The 19989-nt window shown below is 43.3% G+C and overlaps 1 protein-coding gene across 6 annotated transcripts in view; it reads left to right on the plus strand.

The window, feature by feature from the left end:
• Positions 1-2145: 2145 nt before the first annotated feature.
• Positions 2146-19989, plus strand: part of FAM168A (family with sequence similarity 168 member A) — a 219641-nt gene continuing 201797 nt past the window's right edge. For 2 of the 6 annotated variants that reach the window (XM_063127283.1, XM_063127287.1), the window contains exon 1: positions 2146-2413. The gene's annotated coding sequence lies outside the window, so the exon portion shown is untranslated. The remainder of the gene's footprint in view (positions 2414-19989) is intronic. The other 4 variants (XM_063127288.1, XM_063127286.1, XM_063127282.1 and 1 more) reach the window with 3 other exon arrangements.

A 19989-nucleotide genomic window follows, 5' to 3' on the forward strand; every position in this document is an offset into this window, starting at 1 on the left:
AGCAGTCTGGCTTTATTTCCTGGAGTATGGACTGCTTTGATCTTCTTGCAGTCCAAGGCACTCTCAGAATTTTCCTCCAACACCACAGTTCAAAAGCATCTACCTTCCTTCGCTCAGCTTTCCTTATGGTCCAGCTCTCGCAGCCATAGGTTACTACGGGGAATACCATTGCTTTAACTATGCGGACCTTTGTTGTCAGCGTGGTGTCTCTGCTCTTAACTATTTTATCGAGATTTGTCATTGCTCTCCTCCCAAGAAGTCAACGTCTTCTGATTTCCTGGCTGCAGTCAGCGTCTGCAGTAATCTTTGCGCCCAGAAATACAAAGTCTGTCACTGCCTCCTCGTTTTCTCCCTCTATTTGCCAGTTATCAATCAAGCTGGTTGCCATAATCTTGGCTTTTTTGAGGTTTAACTGCAACCCAGCTTTTGCACTTTCTTCTTTCAGCTCATGTCACAATGAATCTGTCGCTCCTGAAGGTGCAACGCTCTTCTTTTTCTTTTTTGCCGCAACAGATTTAACAAGAGGGTCACCTCTGAAGTCTGGCCATCTTTGCTGGTGCTGCTCCCTGCTGCCTCCTACCGTCTTTTAACACGCTGCAAGACCTGAGAGACACAAGCACGCGGCTACGTTTTCCAGCACCATTTAAAAAAAGAAAAACAGCTTGCTTGTAGGAACTGAACAGGCAGAGGGCGGTAATGGAGAGAAATCCCTGCGACTCCCAGCATACTACATCTCCCATCAGGCCGTGACTTCCCCAACCTGGTGCCCTCCAGTTGGGTTGGACTGCGACTCCCAGGCAGCTGCGCTTGCTGGGGATGATGGGATTTGTAGTCCAACGCGTCTCTTCTGCAGCAGAGTAGCTTGCTCAAGATTTCCCTCGTTCTGCAGCTGAGCCCTGCGAGGTGGCGGTGGGCTGTGAAACGCAGTCATTGTTCGCAGCTTTCGGTGTTCCTCATTCCCCCCCCCCCAGCAGGAAATATAACGCTGTTTATCGATCTTGCCTATAATTTTACCAACCCCCCCTCCCCAATAAAAAAAAAAGCAAGCATCCTGGTAACCCTCCAGATGCGTTGGACTGCAACTCCCATTATCCTGGGCATAATGGGAGTTGCAGTGCGACGCCATCTGGAAGGCTGGGGTTTAGCATATCTACTTTACAACCCTCACCTCCGGAGGACAAGTAGCTTTTGCACTGCATATTTGAAATTGCTGTTTGCATTGGATTTTTATTATTATTATTATTGCATTTCGCTGGCATTTTTTTAATCGTATTTTGCTGGGAGCCTGGGGAAACGCGCTACAGAAAAACACACACATAAATAAACCTAGTAGAATGTGTAAGCCTATGCGGCAGGGTCTTGCTATTTTATTGTTTTATTCTGTACACAACCATGTACACTGATGGTGCTATATAAATAAATAAATAAATAATAATAATAATAACCTCCCTCCGTGCGTGACCGAGAGAGTCCTGGCGGGCTGCAACGCAGCAAGCATTGGTTGAGTTCGGACGATACGCTAATCATTTATTTATTTTTATTTTATTTCTTTATTTCTATACCGCCCAATAGCCGAAGTTCTCTGGACGGTTGTTGTTGTTGTTGTTGTTGTTGTTGTTGTTATTATTATTATTATTATTATTATTATTAATTTATATAGCACCATCAATGCACATGGTGCTGTACAGAGTAAAACAGTAAATAGCAAGGCCCTGCCGCATAGGCTTACATTCACAAATCAAGGGTTGTTTCCCATTCTGTTCCTCTCCCCCCACCCCTCCCCGTTGATTAGCGTGTCGTCCGAACTCAGCCACTCAATGTCAGGGCTGTTTGATCGCCCATCATACCCATGGTAGCGGAGACGATGACGATGACTCTACTACAACTCCCAGCGTGCCCCGCGCACCCCAGCTTCCTCTCTCTCCCTGGCCAAAACACACACACACACACACACACAACTCCCCTCCTTTCCCCAGCAGGAGGCGAGGACCGAGCAGAGGCGGGCGCGACTACCTTCCCCAGGATGCCTAGCGGCGAGGCTAGCGTACGCCGAGGCTCAGCCCGGCGGCGCGCGGTGTGCTGGGGGATGTAGTTCCGGGGGCGGGCGGCGCTCTAACGGTTCGCCCAGCTGCTGGCGGAGGGTGGTATCGGCGGCGGCACGTTCCCCTCAGCCAGGCTCCCTCGTTTCTCTCGCTCCCTCACGCACGAGCGCGCGCGCGCTCCCTCCCTCGCTAAGCTCCGGGTCTTTTCTCCCTCCTGCTGCTGCTGCTGCTGCTGCTTCCCTCAGCGGCCCTGTTCCCTCCCTCCCCCACTGGCGGCGGCGGCTGCGGGTTGTGCGAGCGAGCGAGCGACTGGCTGACTGACTGAGGGGAGGCTGGAGCCGAAGGAGAGATCGAGCCGCCGAGACCCGCAGGTGGGAAAGAGCCTCCCCCCCTCCCTGCCCCCTTCGCCGTGGGGGTGGGGGAGGGGCGCCCCTTCCGCCTCAGGGGACCAAGAGTGGGGGGAGGGGAAGGCTTAGTGGGGGGTGGGGGTGGGGTGGGGGGTCCAGAGGCTGCGCTTGTGTCGTCCTCTCCCGCCCCTCCTCACCCACGCAGTACTTCTTATGGGGTAGGGTGGGGGGGTTCATAGTTGGGGGGGAAATTGAAGGAGGGGGGTTAGTTTGCAGCATTTTGGCTGTGTTCGGTGGGATGCACAAGAGAGGGGTTGGAGGGGTCACTGGGGGGGCGGAGGAGGAGCTGCCATGGGTGGGGGTGGGGTGGGGGCTACTCGCTTCGCCTGTCCTCCTGTATGAAAGTAATTTTATTTTTGATGTGTGGAGCAACGACATTGTAAAGGACAACTCTGTGTGTGTGTGTGTGTTCATATATGTGTGTGTGTGTGAGAGAGAGAGAGAGAGGGGGGAGGGGGAGGGAGGGAAACTGCGTGTGTTATATAATATATATATATATATATATATATATATACACACACACAAATACACACACACACACACATATATCACACACACACACACACACACACACACACTGCTTAGAATATTGTCTCGAGAGTTTGGGCTAGATGATCTCAAGCAGCCTGTGGGGAGAGGCGGCAGTCATTGGGTTCTCTCCCTTGGTGGTGGCCAGTGTTGTGGAGCATGGAAATGAAGGTCCTGAATGCGTGGAGGGGGGTGGGTGGGAAAGGTATTTGGGATTTGAAGAGCCGCTGTGGTGGGGCTAAGATCAGGCAGCCGGAGGCTCACAGCCCCATTTAGCTGTGGAGCTCATTGGGTGACCTTGAGCCTGTCCCTGGCTTTTGGGCTAGCCTGCTTCACAGGGATGTTGTGAAGATCAAATGGAAGGGACACCTGTGTACATGTAGGGTAGGCAGTTCGGTGCCCTCCAGGTGGTTTTAATAATAATAATAATAATAATATTCTATAATGCCCAATAGCTAAAGCTCTCTGGGCAGTTCACATTGGCCATGCTGGCTGAGGCTGTTGGGAGCTGTAGTCCTAAATATTGGGAGGGCATCAGGTTGCTTATCCCAAAGGCCTTTACCAAAACGGGGTGAAAGATGGGATGGTGAAATAATACTGCAGGTTTATGGTTTGATAGAGAAGGGATACAGTGATTGTTTGTTTGGGAAATATGTTTTCTGGGAAGGAGGAGTTCGTTATAGAGTGCCCATCTTTGAGAATGGCAACACTTGGTTCGGGAGATGGCTTTAATTTTTGTGAACCACCCAGAGAGTTTCGGCTGGTGGGTGGCGTAGAAATGAAATAAATAAACAAACGCAGGCTGTGGCTTTAGCAAGCATGGGAGGGACAGTCATTGACCTTGATAGATGGTGGAAGATGGTAAGGGACATTGGCATTGACACCTAGGGTGCAGATGTCAGGATTGGTAACGGCATGGGTGGGGGGCAGAGGAGAATAGCAGAGTCTGGGAGCACTGATTACCAATATAGTGATGGCACAGACGTTGGGTTTGGGATGGGGGCTTTGTGATGGTTTGTGGATGCTTGCGTGGGCGTTATTGATTAAAAACAGGATAGTGGTTTAGGTCGGCCATATGGGCTTTAAGGTGGATGACATAGAACAGTATGGGCTAGCTGGCATAGGACGTAAGTATATGAAAATGGTGTAAGGAATCTCTCAGGGCTGTAGATGTATGGGCCAGGCGAAAAACATGGTGGCTGTCCTCAAGGGATGGTGCAGCATATGTCTAAGGGTCAGAGTAAGATCCTGAGAGGAGTGACACAGGCACTGGTTGCTGGAGTTGGCAAGCTGCGTGGCAGTGATGATTATTTATTTAAAATAATTTTATATTGCCTTTCAAGACAAAGTCTCCTCAAGGTGGTGCCTGCACAGCATAGGGCAAGAAATACTTTTGTAAGCCGCTGTGAGAGCCTTTTTTGGCTGAATGGCGGCATAAAAATCCTTAAATAAAATAAATAAATAAATAGGCAGCCTGGTGCCCTCCAGTATTCTGGGCTACAATTCCCATATGTCCCAGCCAGCATGGCCAGTTGTGGTCTAAAACATCTGGAGGGCACCAACTTGCCTGCCCCTGGCATAGGGGATGCTGATAGGAAGTGGTGATAGGATGCTTGCATGGTATCGTGCAGTCTTTATAGCGGCGCTGGTATATTTATTTATTTATTTATTTGTTACATTTATATACCACCCCATAGCTGAAGCTGTCTGGGTGGTTTTGCAAAAGTTAAAAACAGTAAACATTAAAAGTATACAAAATTTAAAAACAAAAACAACAGTATAAAAACAACAGTATCCATTTTAAAACAACAGTTCTGGGGGTCTGTTAAAAAACAAACTTAGCGTTGTTAAATGATGTTAAATACCTGGGAGAAGAGAAAAGTCTTGACCTGGCGCCTTAAAGATAACAGTGTTGGCGCAGGCGAGCCTCATCGGGGAGATCATTCCACTCTCCCTTGTTGCCATCCTCCGAGCTTCCCTCGGAGTAGGCACTCAGAGGAGGACCTTAGATGTTGAGTGCAGTGTACGGGTAGGTTCATGTCGGGAGAGGCGTTCCGTCAGGTTTTGTGGTCCCAAGCCATGTAGAGCTGTATAGTTTAAAACCAGCACCTTGAATTGGGCTCAGACCTAGGCAGGAAGGGTAGGGCGTATAAATGTTTACTACTGGGCTGATATGGAAGAGAATGAAAACTGATGTTACAAATGGTGGTAGTAGGAGTACATTGTGTTTACTGTCTTAATTCAGCAGTTGTTCATGGGATTGCCAAGAGGCAAAGTGTGTAGTTTGGAGTTCCTGGCATTGCTGCTACTGAGACAGATGACAGGTATGAAAAATGACCAGAACACTTGGTGGGAGGGAGCTGGGGTGGAATATTTCAGTTTATGAAATGTATAAACTATACATTTTAACAATGTATATTATGTTTTAATTGAGTATTATGTATTTTATCTTTTATTGTTGTTCCCCGCCTTGATCAAAGTGGAGAGGCGGGCAAGAAATATTATTATTATTATTATTATTATTATTATTATTATTATTATTATTTATATCCCTCCTAGTGGGGACTCTCCCGATAGTAGGGAAGAGCATTTCAGAACGAGATTGGGTAGAGTGGCATTTATGAAGAAGCTGGCAAAGGTAGTTCAGAAAGGGCTAAAACAGGAGTGGGTGTAAAGAGGGTGCAAAGCCACCTGGACAGTTAGTGGAGGTGGTGTGTGAGGACACTGAGACAAGGGCTATTGCAGAGTAATTCTATACATGCCTACTCAAAAGTAAGTCTGTAAGAGTTCAGTGGGACTTACACCCAGGTAAGTGTGTACAGGATTGCAGAATTATGTATCCTAAAGAGAGTTGCATGTAGCATCCTTCATTTCAAAAATGTAGTACATCTTAACTGCCATATTCTGTGCAGAGTGGAGTATTGCCCTGAAGGGGGTTGGTGAGAGGGGGACTCCTGGGAGGTGTCACACCAGTTTGGCTGGTGATGAGATGCTCTGGAACTTATGCACTCACCTATCTCAGACAGAGGAACAACATCTTGCAAGAGAACGGGGAAGGGAAGGCGACGGATACTAATTTGACTTTCCTCTGTTCCGTTGGGTTCTCGAAGCAGAATTTTAAGCACACTAGTAGCTGCTTGGATCACTGCGGTTTTTGGATGGCGAATATCACGAAACTTTGCAGCTCATCTGAGGTTTGCATAGGGTAGCTCTGGGGTTGTTTAGAACTACAATTTTTAGAGGAAGTGTGGAATGCATCTGTTCTGCAATATACCAGATTTGTTCAGTGAGCTGCTTTGAATGTGTTGTGGATGACAGGAGCGTGGCATATATAATACAATAGTGTCAGGGTGTTTGCTTGAAATGTAGCCAGGACTGCTGTGCTTGTATGTACTGAATGAATACAGATTGATTGGTATTGTGTAACTTGACGTGGTGGGGAAGGAGCAACTTGTGTGGTTTCCCTCATGTCTGTCTTGTGTTGGAACCCAGGTTTTAAGATGGCTTGGGTTTAATGTGATTGAGGATGTCATCACCTAACATCTGTGGCCTGAAAGCAGATATATTGCAATGCTGAGAAATGTTCAGCTGCATTAATTTTCTATCATGAATACAGATTGGAGTGGGGATAAAGGATTTTTTCCTATTGAAAGAGATTGCTTTAAGAGTTCATTTATTGGGACTGCAATAATAAGGGCAATTAAGTTTATCATTATATTGTGGATTAATAGTGTCAGGGTGAAAGTAGTCCTGTATTCATCTGTGTAAACAGAGAGGAGTCATGAAATATGGCAATACAATAACTATTCATTGTTGAAATGTGTTTTCTTGTTTCTGCATTAGCTATTTCTCTCCCCCCATCCCCTGCCCTGTTTGGTGATAAGCATTCAGGTTATAGCTTGTATTTCCTGTTGATTGAATTTCATCCAGAAAGAATTCAGTTTGTGCTGAAAACTGTCAAATGTGGAAAAATGAGCAGGTTGAGTTTTCCCTCTTCTCTCTCCTTCCCTTCAGACAAAGACATGCTTGTGTTAACCAAAGAGAAGAGAAGGCAATTGGTTCTCTTTATGTTTTAATCAAAATATGGTTTCGGATGCAGCAGAGTGTTCTTGCTGAGAAGTTGTGATGGAGAAAGGCTGGGCATTTTTCAAGGAACACAGATGATGGAAGCATTTGGGGATGGGGGAAACAGTTTGTTGGGCTTGATTGAATCAACAGCGTTATTTGATGAAATATTAACTCTGAAGTGGCTGCTGATTAGAGTACAGTTTGGCAGAGGGGGATATAATGATACAATCCAAAAACCATTCTGCCACTAAAACAAACCTTGCCCATTTTAATTTTCTAGTTGTAACCCTTTGTGCAAACGCTGCCAGACTTAAGGTGCAATCCTATGCATGTTTAGATATTTAAAAAGTCCTATAACTCTCAGCCTTCCCTAGCCAGCATTGCTGGCTGGTGAATGCTGGGAGTTTAGGGCTTTTTTAATGTTCAAATACGCATAGGATTGTACCCTTACTGAATTATACATATTAGCTACTTACAGGTGTTGAAGCATGTATTTCAGTTGCTAATACATTCATAATAAAATTAGTTTTTGATCTGATCTGCATGTAATGACAGCCCATGGTTTAAATAACCCATGGGCTGTTGTGCACAAGCAGAGAGAGCAGGTGTATTGTCTGCAGTGCACTATCCACTTCCATGTTTAATCAATTACCTCTGATCGGCTTGTTTGTAAGTTGTTGAATATGATGAGTGAACCGGGAGTGCTGGGTTCTTTAGGGGCTAAACAATCCAATGGTTAACCCCTGCTTAGCTCCTAAACAACCAAGTGCTCTGGGTTCATGTCATGCTCAGCAGCCTACGAACAAGCCACTCATAGGTTGTTGAGAAAAAGAAGTGGCTGGTGCACAGGAGGAGGCACATATATTCTTTCCTGTTCATACTTGGCAGCCCATTGATTGTTTAAACCAGTGGTTCCCAAAATTTTTCAGGTCACCGCCCCCTTGTTTCCACAAACTCATGCCCAGTGCCCCCTACCCTACACTGTAAAAATCATTATTCAGAATAGTGGTTTTCAACAACCCTCTAAGGAAGATAATAATAAAATTCAAAACAGTAGCAATTAATTGAATATTTATTCAAAATCTGAAGCACCCGCCGCAGGCTTGCCAAGGGAGGGAGGGAAAAGAGACCGAACGCCTCTGTTTTGCAGCCGGCGTGGCGGGGCACACTAAGCAGGGTATGTCTCTTCATTAGCACTTTGGTGCTTTTGAAACATTTCAATTCACCGTTAAAAGGACTCTTCTTAAAAGGTATTAATACATGTGTGGATTCTTCCCCTATATGGCTTGGGACCAAACTACCTTCTCCCATAAAAATGTCCCTGGGTTTTATGACCTTCTGGAGAGGCGCTTCTTAGAAAAGACCACCTTGAGCGCCCTCCTGCCGCCCCTTTGCCTCTTAGCACCCCCCTATGCAATCCCACCCCCCCAAGGGGGTGGTACCGCCCACTTTGGGAACCACTGGTTTAAACCATGGGCTGTTGTTCTGTGTGAACTGGCCCTGTATGCGTGCATACGATTTTCCTGAATGTAAATGAGCTTAATTGGTTTACTTGAGAACTTTGTGTTAGTTTTAAACAGTATAACATTTTAAAATCCTTTGCATTGGCAGATCAGGGCTGAATATAATTATTAAGATTAACTTCTATTGGCAACAATGGGATTTATCTCTAGTAGATAACTTGATTTAGCATTAGGGCACTAGTCCCTTATGAAATGGGGTTGAGGTGGGGGTAGTAGGCTTGACCCCAAATTCTCTGCTTTATGAGCCAAAGATTTAACTTAGAATGGATTGCTAAGACAGTTTATTTTATATATTTACAATAGTTGTATACAGCTCCACATCCAAAGATTTGTGGAGATTTGTGAACAGTAGATAGGGTAAAAGAATAAAAATACCATGTTAATAGCCATTAATAGTTTTACTGCTTTTAAATTATATTTTGTTTTAACCTGGTTTATGGTTAAATTTGTTTTTAGCTGTTTATATTCACTGTTTAATACTGTGCACCGCCCTGAGATCTTATTGATATAGGGCGGGACATAAATGCTATAAACAAATAAATAAATAAATAGTATTTTTTTAAAAAAGAAACAGTTCTGATAAAGCCAAATTCTGAGAAAACTGCGGCAAGTCACTTGAGGAAGTCTTCCTGAAATAATGTTTTCTGGAGGTGCCGGAAGTAACACAACATTGATATCTGCTTGACCTTCAAAGGCAGGGAATTCCATAGGGCCACCACACTGAAGGCTGTTCTCCTGGTGGACTCCAATTGGGCCATAGGTTCAAGTGGAACCACCAGGAGCATGTCCTCTGATGACCTCAGTGACCAGGCAGGGTTCCTGTTCCATGGGTTGTTGTTGTTTTTTGCCTTCATGTTATATATGGAAACAATTAAATAATTGCTGGCTATGATCAGCTATTGCTAGTATAATTTCTAGTGGCTAGCAGTTGCCCTTTGCCAGACTCAGCTAGTAGGACCAGCTATCTGGTGCATGGAAAGGCTACTCTTCTGGGTATTGACCCTTCTGCATGTTGGACCTTCTGATTACTCTGCTACTGAAGTATGCCTACTGGCCCTGATCCTGCAAGGCTGCCTGGGCCCTGACCTGCCAGGATATCTAACTGGTTTTAATAGAAGTGTGCTTAGAGGTATGAGTTTCCACCCTGAAAATCATGGAGGTGTTCTTGTTAGCTAAAATACATTATTTATTTATATGCATGTATATTTATTTACTGGCAATGCACTCAAGGCAGTTCACAATATAAAATAATGGCTTATAATGAGTACAATACAATAGAGACAAAGGGAAGAGGAAAACAAAGCAAATTCAGGCACCATTGTCATTGAATGAGAGAATTCAGCTCAGCTGCCTCTTTTCTCTCCATCTTTCTGCCTGATGCAGGTACTGTTTACCTTGACTAGGTTTGTTGTAGTTTGGACCTTGTACTCCCCCCCTTCAATAATGGTGTAAGGAGACGAGGGGGAGCATTCCATTAGATGAGTAGTTATTAATTTGCTTAGAAAGACTGCTTGGGAATAGCTTAAATCTGAGAAACACTAAACTTTTTACGTGAAACGCCTGTTTGGTTATGTTTCTCTAGTGAAGCTGAATGATGTAGTTGTCAATTTCTTTGTTCAAATGTTGCTGTGCCGCTTGTCAAATTGAGCATTGACTGAAAAACATCCAAAGGGAGAAATTATCTGTAATCAAGATTTTTGTGTGAAAGATTTAATGGTTTAAAGGAAGAGAGGAACATTGACGGCCCTATATGCCCGTCCAACATTGAGAAATCCAAATGAGAAATAATTGCAGTTCTCCAAGAACACTCCACATCTCTTAGGCAACAGCCGAGGATGTTTTAGAAAATTGTCTCTTTTCTTCCTCCCTACAGTATGTTGTCTGAAGCATAGCTAAATTTCATCGGCTCTAATCTGTCATGGGAGTGCAGGTAAGCCCTAAAATGGCCACAATTGCAAAGGCACCCTGCTTAGGCAGACTGAGTGTATACTTCAGCCTAGGAACCAGCTCTGGCTCATTTTAAAACATGGCGATTGTAGCTGGTTTTTTGTTTTTTTAAATCTTCCTTTCATAAAATGCTGTGTGGCTCGAGATGATGAGCTTGTTAAAAGGGAAATGCTGTTTCGGTGCTTTCCCTCCTGAGCACTCTGCCTGGCCTTCAGTCCAATTTATGATCTTCATTTGTCTTCACTTAATGCCGTTCAGGCTTGATTATATCTGGGGAAGCTCTTGATTTGAGGTCCATTCCAATGTTTTCTATGCTTCCCAGGTTTCCCTTTAATTCGGGGATCTTGCTGTTTGCTGTGTTGCCATAGGAGAGTGCTTGGTTTTGTTGGCAGTGGCAGCTGGAGGTGGGTTGGCTCCAGATGTTGTGGGCCCCCACGTAAATTAGGGTTTAATTAAGACCAATATGCTAAGTAAGAGCGATACTACAGTTTGTGGCCTTGTTTTGGATTATTAACATGGGATATTACCGAAGATTGAGATATTATTGCACTTTAAAAGTTTGCGATCTTGGACTATAATATTGAAGTCTACATAGTAAAAGATGGAAACAAATGTAAAAATAACTTATCATAGCATAATGAATAGTATGTAGGTAGCAGAGTCGCAACTTAAATGTAGAGAAAAGCAGGAAGATACTCTACAATACGACGACTGTAAGAAATAAATCTATCCGTATAAAAGCAGTTCCCAATAATCTGTCATACTTCAGCCAGACCAAGAGACAGGATATGGCTATTCAAATTATGGAGGAGGTATTATGCAAATAAAAATCAGGGTTGATTTTTAGTGGCTGGGATCACCAGGAGCAGGGAGCAGATCTAACCCACTGCTGATCCCAGATGGTTGCTGTTCAGTCCTCTTGGGTAAAGTGGGCTAGGTTGCATGATGGATGTGAACCGCCCAGAGAGCTTTGGCTATTGGGCGGTATAAAAATGTAAAATTAAAATAAAATTAAAAAATAAATCAATCTGCCTCCCACTCCTGACAGTGGGTGAACCGGTCTTCGCTGATAGGGGTCCTTTGCGTGTTCTGTGTGTAGACAGATTACAGAGATGCATCACACACACACACACAAATTCTTGCAGTATATAACTCTTTGCTTAGTTCAAATGGTGACTCAAGGAAATAGCCTTAGCAGGAGACTTGGTCTTCACTTTAAATCTAGAATTGTTAGAATGGGAATGGAACAGAAGGGAGGGACCTCAGCTGGGTGTAGATTAGTGCTGTGTAATTGATGTTGGCACTGGGGCTGACTCAGAACATCTAACACTCCTGAACAGAAGTATTAACAGGAATATTTATTGTTGTGAGCGATCCTTTGCCCTTGAAGCAAGGTAGTTTCTGTCTAGTGATGAGCTTTTTTTTAAAAAAATATTTCTTACAACTACAAAAACATGCCTTGAGAATGAGACATCATTAATCAGTCCTTGGGAATTAAACCCAAACAATGCAGATAGCAGGATGTTAATTAACAAAATATTTTTTTCACAAAGCTTGGCATTATCAAGAAGAATGCAAAGTCAGCCACAGTAAGGTTTGCAGTCACCTTTTACTAACCTCCCAAATGAAGCGTTAGACCCCAATGTGAAATCAGGTAGAGCTTGCAGCTGGGGGAGTGGATCTTAAGCGCCCCCACCCACCCTGCACTCCAGCTGGCACATAGCTTTCTAGCAGTTGGGCCCGTATTTCAGCAAAGGCATTTCAGCATGAAAGGGGCTGCATGGAACCTCAGACAGATGGTCAGTTATGGAGGCAAAGCTTGTTTCTTAACTTGACAGCATAACCTCTATTGCTTCTTTTTACTGGAGAGCCAACAAACTTTCGAGATGATCACACTAACCTTTGTTTTGACATATGCTGTTGTGTGTCTCCCCTCTTTGAATCATTGCGATAACAAAGATGTATTAGAAGTGTCCTCTAGAGAGCCATGAATAACAAGCCAGTGCAGTTAGTATGTAGCAGCATTTCAAAGCTGGAATACTGGAGCATGTCAAGGATAGACTGTTGAGGAAAATGGTTTGAGAGTAGGGACACTTTTGCTTCAGATCTATCCTAACAATTAGGCTTTCCTGCAAAGGAATGCCAAGGACACTATAAAAAAATCCATATTCTGGTCCTTATATTTCAAAATTGGAAACCACATACGAAACATGAAATGAAAATGTGATGTGAAAACGTTCTGATATGTGGGAAATAGTCAACGAAGAATTTTAGCATAGATTTTAAGGTGTTAGGTAAATACACCTCTCAAAGCAGCTGATGAAAATAATAAAAGTACAATGCATCTAAAATGCAAAACACTATCATCGAAATAATATGACAAATTTAACAAAAATGAAAATACCATTCTCATTTTGTTGTATATTTGAAACAGAAATGGAAAATCTTTGGACTAGAGACGCTTTTTTCCCCTTTTCTTTTTTAACACTTGTCTCTTGTCTCTTTGCAAGCGCGAAGCAATTCATGACAGGATAAAAGATCCTAATATAATTATTAATATCCTGAATTACATAATAACTGCCAAAGCATCAAACCCCCATGTTCCCATGGGGAAGCAGAGTCAAACAGGTTTTTAGTTCTGCGTTGGGTGCCTCCCCACAATGGGAACCTGTATTTGAAGTTTTGTCCCTTTTCTGCAAACTTCCAAGGGTTTAGAGCTGCCCTCTCCTTTTGGTGTGGAGGCATAGCAATACAGGTTTTTCATTGTGCATCGGGTGCATCCCCATGAGAGACACCTGCATATGAATTTGGCTACAGTGCTGCAAGTGTCCAAGAGCCACCACCCCCTTTTTGGTGTGGGCGGGCGGGCAGGGGGAAAGCTCAGATTGCCAACTGCATAAAGGAAAAATAGCCTGGTCTGTTCTTATGCACCAAGGAGCAGCATGGCATGAACTCCCTAATCAGTGTTGCTGGATGCTGAGAGAAAATCTAGTTTTATGGATGGCCATGCTACAGACCTCAGCTGCAGTGTGAGGTGAGGTGGGGATGCAGGTTGGCAGGCGCAAGGGATATTTATCTACTTCTGAAGCACTGGTTGCATTTATTATTATTATTATTATTATTATTATTATTATTATTATTAATTTATATAGCACCATCAATGTACATTTAAGATTCATTTGTTAGAAACATGTTGCCAAGGGTGACAATACTTAAATGGTTGTGGTGGTAGTGAGTTATACAAACCATATTAAAAGTCTTATGATGGTTCTGGTCATAGTTAACTGAAGCGGTATTCTTCCCAGGGTTAATGAAACTGTGAGTGCTCAGTCAAATCAACACTCCCCCCCAGCTTTATTGAGTCTGTACTCCAGCCCTCCAACCTGGTTCCCTCATGGCTTGGGACCACAATACCTGGTGGAATGCCTCTCCCGACATGAACCTACCCGTCCACTGCGCTCAACATCTAAGGTCCTCCTCCGAGTGCCTACTCCGAGGGAAGCTCGGAGGATGGCAACAAGGGAGAGGGCCTTTTCGGTGGTGGCCCCCTGACTGTGGAATGATCTCCCCGATGAGGCTCGCCTGGCGCCAACATTGTTATCTTTCAGGCGCCAGGTCAAGACTTTTCTCTTCTCCCAGGCATTTTAACAGCATTTAACAACGTTAAGTTTGTTTTTAATGGACCCCAGAATTGTTGTTTTTAAATGGATACTGTTGTTTTTATACTGTTTATGTTTTGATGGTTTTTAAATTTTATATACTTTTAATGTTTATCATTTTTAACTGTTGTAAACCGCCCAGAGAGCTTCGGCTGTGGGGCGGTATATAAATGTAATAAATAAATAAATATAAATAAATAAATGATTTGCTGGCTGGACCAGGTTTGGGGGGCAGGGGAGCTGCTGTACCCTTGTAGGACTTCGCCTGCTTATCTTCAAATCTTAATCAGCGCTCTATTTTTACCTTTTGGCACCTGGACCCTGTAGTCATGTAAAGCCTCAAGCCAGTTAATTGATCCACAATCCAATTAAGAAGGCATACTTAAATGTAAACAAATTTAAAAACTAATGACCTGATCCTAAGACTTGCTATGTTATGCAGGCACCCCAGGGTAGATTTTGCTGATGCACACAGAACATCCAGTTTAATAATAGTAGAGTGATGCATTTGTCAACCCATTTGTATTGTGCAATATGTTACAGCATACAAAAAGTAATACAAATGTACTAATCAATATAGGTATCAGACTTTTCAAAATCTTATATATTAGATTCAAGTAACAGGGATTATCCTCAAGAATTAAATTATTGCTTCAAATAATTAAATACCAATGACCAATTTTCCATATAATTGGAGTTTTGGCTATCTTTGAAGAATCCTAAGTAATCCCTTGTAGAATAATTTGATTCATCATCTATAAAAAAGATTAGTGACCATTTTTAAAAAAAAGAATATATCTACATTAGGTAGCAGTTCAGATGCACATCTTCTTATGCCATGTTTGTAATTTTTAATGCTTCTGTAACAACATGGTGAGACTGTCGCAATTCCCCTGTGAGAAGTTGCAACGTTTGGAACACTTTAGTTTAGAAAAAAGCGACATGGTTGAGATTTATAATATTATGCATAGAGGATACAGATGGATCTTTATCTCTCATACGCAAACTTAGTGTCATCCATTGAAGCTGAACGGTAAGAGATTCAGAAAATTCAGAAAGAAGTACTATACCAAACAGAGCCTAGCTGAATTATGGAATTTGCTATCACAAGGTGTGGTGATGGCTATCATCTTAGATGGCTTTAAAAGGGGATTTGTTCCCCAAGGCTATCAATGGCTACTAGTCATGATGGATCTATGATAACTCTGGGTTCAGAGGCACCTGTCCCTGGGATCAACAGTAGGAGAAGATGAGGGCTATTGTCCTCATGTTCTCTTTGTGGGCTTGCCAGAGGCATCTGGTTGACCACTGTGAGAAACAGGATTCTTGACTAGATAGATATTTGGTCTGATTCAACATGGCTTTCTCACGATCTTAACGTTTTGTGATGCTTTTTTCTTGGTACAGTTACGTGCTAGTGCAATTCTTAGCAAAGGACCAGCTGTTGGAACTTGGTCTGGACGTGTGCTAATGCAGAGAATAAGGGTTTGGCATGTTGTGAGAAATTGCATAGTTTGGATGGGTTTATTTTATAATCTGCCTTTATAAATATCTGATATTGGTGATAATGCTTGATTGAAATGCAATGACCATAATCTAGCTATCTGTTCTAAGTTTGGCTGTCTTTGTGAACATTCCCAGAGTCTAAATTAGGGAAAGGCAAAGCAGGACTGGTTAAGCCTCATCTAGAGTATTGCACCCAGTTCTGGGCTCCACAATTCAAGAAGGATGCAGACAAGCTGGAGTGTGTTCAGAGGAGGGCAACCAGGATGATCAGGGGTCTGGAAACAAAGCCCTATGAAGAGAGACGGAAACAACTGGGCATGTTTAGCCTGGAGAAGAGAAGATTGAGGGGAGACATGAGAGCACTCTTCAAATACTTAAAAGGTTGTCACGCGGAGGAGGGTCAGGATCTTTTCTTGATCATCGTACAGTGCAGGACACAGAATAACGGGCTGAAGTTACAGGAAGCCAGTTTCCGGCTGGACATCAGGAAAAACTTCCTGACTGTTAGAGTAATACGACAATGGAACTAGTTACCTAGGGAGGTTGTGGGCTCTCCCACAGTCGAGGCCTTCAAGAGGCAGCTGGACAACCATCTGTCAAGTATGCTTTAGGGTGGATTCCTGCATTGAGCAGGGGGTTGGACTCCATGGCCTTATAGGCCCTTTCCAACTCTACTATTCTATGATTCTATGATCATCACCTACTCATATAAACAAAGAAATGGATGGTCAGAACTAAGGATGAGCAAACTGGTCTGTTTCCAGCCCATATGTGTTGACCTGTAAATCCATTCTGACCAGTTTCCAAAATCTGTAATTTTAAAAATGCACAAAATTGCATTTATATACATATTTTAAGGTATTTTAAATTAAAATTTCTCTCATAGTATGCAATATATTTGATACCTTTTTTGACCTGGTTTAACTAAATTGGAACATCCATGAAGTGCGAAAGCCAGTGGATAAATTAAGTCCTTATCCGCATATCAAGAGGCATGGAGTAAGTCAGTTCATAAACGGTCAGTTCTCCCGATGGAGGGAAGTAAATAGTGGGGTCCCACAGGGATCGATATTGAACCAATTCTTTTCAACTTGTTCATAAATGGTCTGGAATTAGGAGTGAGCAGTGAAGTGGTCAAGTTTGCTGAAGACACCAAATTATTTAAGGTCGTTAAAACGCAAAGGGATTGTGAAGAGCTCCAAAGATATCTGTCCAAGCTGGGAGAGTGGGCATTCAAATGGCAGATGTGGTTCAAGGTAAGCAAATGTAAGGTGATGCACGTTGGGGCAAAAAAACTCAACTTCAAGTATAACCTAATGGGATCTGAGCTGATGGTGACCAAACAAGAAAGAGATCTTGGGGTTGTGGTGGACAGCTCGATGAAATGTCAACCCAGTGTAAAGAAGGCAAACTCAAGTGGAACTGTGGATGTCTGGTTACATATGCATGCTTTGCTCACCATCAGAGGGATTTCCCCCAGCAGTAGAGTGTAGTGATCAGGTACTTTGGTCTACTTTGAACTGCAATGGCTCAAGGAAGCAAGCACAGCTTCCCAGGGCCCTTAAATGGAGAATTTGTCACTATGACCAGAGGGATTTATGGCAGGGATGTCAGCTTCTCCCATGGTCTTCCCTCCTCCCCCAGGGTCTTGGTTGCTCAATTTTATCTCCCCCGCCCATGCTTCTGTGATTGCCTATGGAGCGTCTCTGAAGGTGAGGCAATTGAGAATAGAAGATGCCCCTTTGTATTTATTAAGAACATAAGCAGAGCCATGTTGAATCAGACTAAAGGCCTCCGTAGTCCAGTATTCTGTTCATCCAGATGCCTGTGGGAACCCTACAAGCAGGACATGAACATATTTTAAAAGTTTTAAGATGTATAATTCCACTTCGTACATTTTTAATAAACTTCATTATTATGTAGAGTCTGTGAACTTATTGCACAAGGCTTTGTCTGCAGAATTGCTGTTAATTTTGGAATCTGTAGCACATCATTAGTGTCACATCTCAGTGCATTAGCAAATCACAGCAGCAATAAGCCGAAGGGAACAAAATGATAATTGTCCTCAAGCATGAATAAGAGATTCCTCCAGCCCTTCATATCAGAGATAATGCCCTCCCAGCAATCCTCACAGGCAAATTAAGCTGATGTCTTGTAACTTAACTTAGAAGATTATTAAGAGTAGTTTTTAGCATATTATAATGTTGAGCTGATAATGAAAAAAGAGTGTTTCTATAAAAATTGTCCTAGAGTTTTAGTGCCCCAGATCCTGCCCCCAAGGTAGCTTCCCATTAAGAACATAAGATCCCGTTGGATCAGTCCAAAGGGCTACCTAGTCCAACATCCTGTTAGCCACCATGGCTAACCAGATTCCTATGTGAAGCCCACTTGAGTTCAATAGTGATAATTAGGGAAAAGACGTGACGGTAAAATTGCCATTATTGTATTGCTTATTATTGTATTCCTTGGAAATAAGTCCCCAAAAGTTACTGGCCTGCAAATAATTTTACTACCCTCCTGGGGTTGACATAAGAAGTATGGAGAGCAAAGATTCTACACTGGGTGCGAGTAGGGACAGAGTGTTGCATTCCTCTTCCCCCGCCCCCTCACTTAACTGCATGTAGTTCCAGGTTGCTTATGGCTTATGGGCTAGTGCTTAAATAGAAGGGGGCTTTCGCTGAATTTATGGCACGGTCACACCTGGAACACTATGTACAGTTCTGGTTCCCACCAGAACTGCACACCAGAGTACAGGACACGCCAGAGTGCAGGACACGGAATAACGGGTTCAAGTTAAAGGAAGCCAGATTCCAGCTGGACATCAGGAAAAACTTCCTGACCATTTGAGCAGTACAACCATGGAACCAGTTACCTAGGGAGGTTGTGGGCTCTCCCACACTAGAGGCCTTCAAGAGGCAGCTGGACAACCATCTGTCAGGGATGCTTTAGGGTGGATTCCTGCATTGAGTAGGGGATTGGACTCGATGGCCTTGTAGGCTCCTTCCAACTCTGCTATTCTATGATTCTATGACCTTGAAAATGAAAGCGATATTGTAGACCTTGGAGAAGAGCAGAAAAGGGTACCCAAACTGATTAGAGGGCTGGAGCTACTCCCCTATGAGGAAGGTTTGCAACATCTTGAACTTTTTAGCATAGAAAAAAAAGATGAGTATGGTGGGGGTGGACAGGATAGAAGTATATAAAATTATGCATGGTGGGGAGAAAATAGAACTTTTTCTTTCTCATATTCAACGCAGTACTGCTGAAAGCTGACTTTGAGGTGCCTGAGCTTTCCAAAAGTTGGGGACAGCTGAAGCTGGTGTACCAAGCCAAGATTTTGGGACACCATCCACCTCTTCCTGAGATGATAACGCATGGACAATCAATGTGGTTTTGGTATTGTGCAATGGTGCAGCTAAGGAAACTTTAGATGTAATGGTTTTATGGAGGGCCGCTTTAAATGGCTGTGTGTGTTACTTTAGTTGTGAAGCATATAACTTACATTTCTCTCCCCCTACCCTCCAAACAGTATTCTATTATTTAAAACCACTTCTACATTACTGATAACAAGAAAACTCTTGAATTGGTGCCTGGACACGGTTTTGGGGTGTATGAATGCAAACAAGCTGAGACTTAATCTGAATCAGCCTCTCCTTTAGCTTCTTCACCAAACCAAGGAGTCAGGGATCATTCATCACCATCACCTGCAGTCGACCTTATACTGAGCAACTAATCCACATGGCCACATCCTTAGGACTAGATGTACAATGATGGATATATGGCCCAGCAATGGACTTCATCCAGGCCAAGACCTGGGAACCTTTCGCATTACTTGTCCTCGCTTCCTTTTGTAAGACATCAACGAAATCCTGGAAAAAACGTTCCTCTCCTCTGCTAACGTCCTTGGAAATTTGGACATAATTTCTATAAGTGGATTGAATACTACCACATAGTGAAATGATGCCCCCAACTTGGATGGCTTTTAAAAAAGGAAAAGACAAATTCATGGAGGATGTGGCTATTAATTGCTAGCATTCATGGTGGCTACTAAATGTTGCCTCCAGTATCAGAGGTGGTTGTACCAGTTGCAGAGGAACAAGGGGCTGAAGGCTGCTGTTGCACTAATGTCCTTTTGCACTCATGTCCTTTCCCACAAGCAGTTGGTCGGTCACTCTGAGAACAGTCTGACCCTAGCATACCTCTTCTTATTAGGATTAAAATGGATTTTAAAGTTACCTTTCAGTTATCTTTTTGGGGGGTTTTGGTCTCCTTTTTTGGTCTCCTTTCTTTTTAATTTCTCCCCCTTCAC

Source organism: Elgaria multicarinata, chromosome 5 (genome assembly GCF_023053635.1).
Source record: "Elgaria multicarinata webbii isolate HBS135686 ecotype San Diego chromosome 5, rElgMul1.1.pri, whole genome shotgun sequence".
NCBI classification, from domain to species: Eukaryota; Metazoa; Chordata; class Lepidosauria; order Squamata; family Anguidae; genus Elgaria; species Elgaria multicarinata.